General features: G+C 34.2%; 1 non-coding gene across 1 annotated transcript; it reads left to right on the forward strand.

Moving 5' to 3' along the window:
- Window positions 1-1,410: 1,410 nt before the first annotated feature.
- On the forward strand, window positions 1,411-1,482 carry TRNAC-GCA. Its single transcript has one exon. It is a non-coding gene; the product is annotated as a tRNA-Cys (tRNA).
- The last annotated feature ends 315 nt before the right edge of the window (window positions 1,483-1,797 follow it).

The raw sequence follows: 1,797 nt of genomic DNA on the forward strand, positions 1-1,797 counted from the left end.
CTTAAATCCTTCAAGATATCAGGCACGTTCACAAATGTCTTGATGAGTGTCTTGAAAATAATACAAAGTTTTGATTTGTAAAAGATATCTCTACTACCCAAAAAAATCAAATCATTAGTCAAATAAACTCTCTGCTTAAGTCTTATTGACCCAAGGGCAGATCTCACAGTGAAACGTGACGCATCAAATATTGGAGGTATCTAAAATTGTCAAAGAGGACAGAGAATCAATTATCATATTTCATTCAAAAGCCTCTAATAATACCATACAAATTACAAAACAGTAAAAAAAAATATATATATATATTATTTCCATTGTATTTTGTGCACAAAATTTTAAAGGAAATTTAAAATAAATCCAGCTTATTTGTCATACTTTTAATTCAACTACAATAAATCAAGAAAAGAATTGAGTGGTAATAAAATATCACTTGACATTGGAATGTAATTTGAAGACTTTTTATCTTCGGAAGTTGAATTACATTTAAAATTATTTATGTTATTTCTTATTTTCTTCAATTTGTATTTAATAGCTTTGGGTAGGTTGTAGATGAGCTATGTTTGAATTATCTTTTTGGCCTATTTAAATGCTTGTAATATTCAAGTTTGAAAACATTTTGGAATACAAAAACTTTGTGTTTGAAACCTATTGGTGTTATGTTTCTTTCAAACCTTGTTTTAGGTTTGGTGTTAAAATCTATTCATTAGATTAGTCGTGATCAAGTTAATTCTTGAGTGAGTCGTCTTGGAATCTAAGAGTGACAATCATAGATTCCAACTTCAATCTAAGAGTTATTTATCCTTTTAACCTGCTCCTGGTTGAAATCAATTCGTTAAGTTAGCTTTCTTTGTAAAAGTTTGCAAGGATACTACGACCTCTAGCTTTGCAAAATCTAGCGTTATTGGCGCTTATCAAAATCGCTGCCAAAATAAAGTTTAACAAGTGGTTCTATGGTGTAGTGGTTAGCACTTTCGACTTTGCATCTAACGATCTGTGTTTAATTTCCGATAGGTAATCCACCAATTTATACAAAATTGGTCCATAGCCGATTCGGTAGGGTCACTTTTGGACCGATAATCTATATAAGGGGTCACTAAGGTTGAGATCATACAAAATGGGTCCATAGCTCAATATTAGAGCATTTGATTGCAGATCAAGAGGTCACCAATTCGAACCTAGTTGGGCCCTACTATTTTGGATAGAAATTTGTTACACTTTTTGGACCGACACTATGTCTAAGGGGTCACTCAGGTTAAAATCCTACAAAATGGATCCATGGCTCAATGGTAGAGAATTTAACCGGTCACCCATTTGAACTTGGTTTGGCCTTTCTATTTTTGACAGACACTTTTTACACTTTTGGACTGACACTTGGTAGAAGGGGCCACTAAGGCTGAAATCATGTAAAATGGGTTCATAGCTCAGTGGTAGAGTATTTGATTGCAGATCAAGAGGTCACTAGTTTGAATTTGGTTGGGCCCTTTTATTTTGGACAGACACTTTGTTCGATTTGCTCCCAACCACCGAGTGTCTAAAGGAAAAGAAATAAGAATAATTACCGATTCCAAACCTTATTCCAAAGTCCTCCACCACTTAGAACCTAAGGGCCACTATTCTCCGACAAGAACCAAGCTATCATTAAGAAAAGAGTGTGGTATCCAAGCACCCACTATGAACATGGTTAAAAACGTACAATTAGGCTACTTACTGAGTCTTGTACTCACTCCATCTTTTCCATCTTTTTCATGTAACTAAGAGTAGTTGCCCTAGACCAACAACACCCACCAAAACTATTTT

The sequence above is a fragment of the Cucurbita maxima genome, unplaced genomic scaffold (assembly GCF_002738345.1).
Source record: "Cucurbita maxima cultivar Rimu unplaced genomic scaffold, Cmax_1.0 Cma_Scf00004, whole genome shotgun sequence".
Classification (NCBI taxonomy): domain Eukaryota; kingdom Viridiplantae; phylum Streptophyta; class Magnoliopsida; order Cucurbitales; family Cucurbitaceae; genus Cucurbita; species Cucurbita maxima.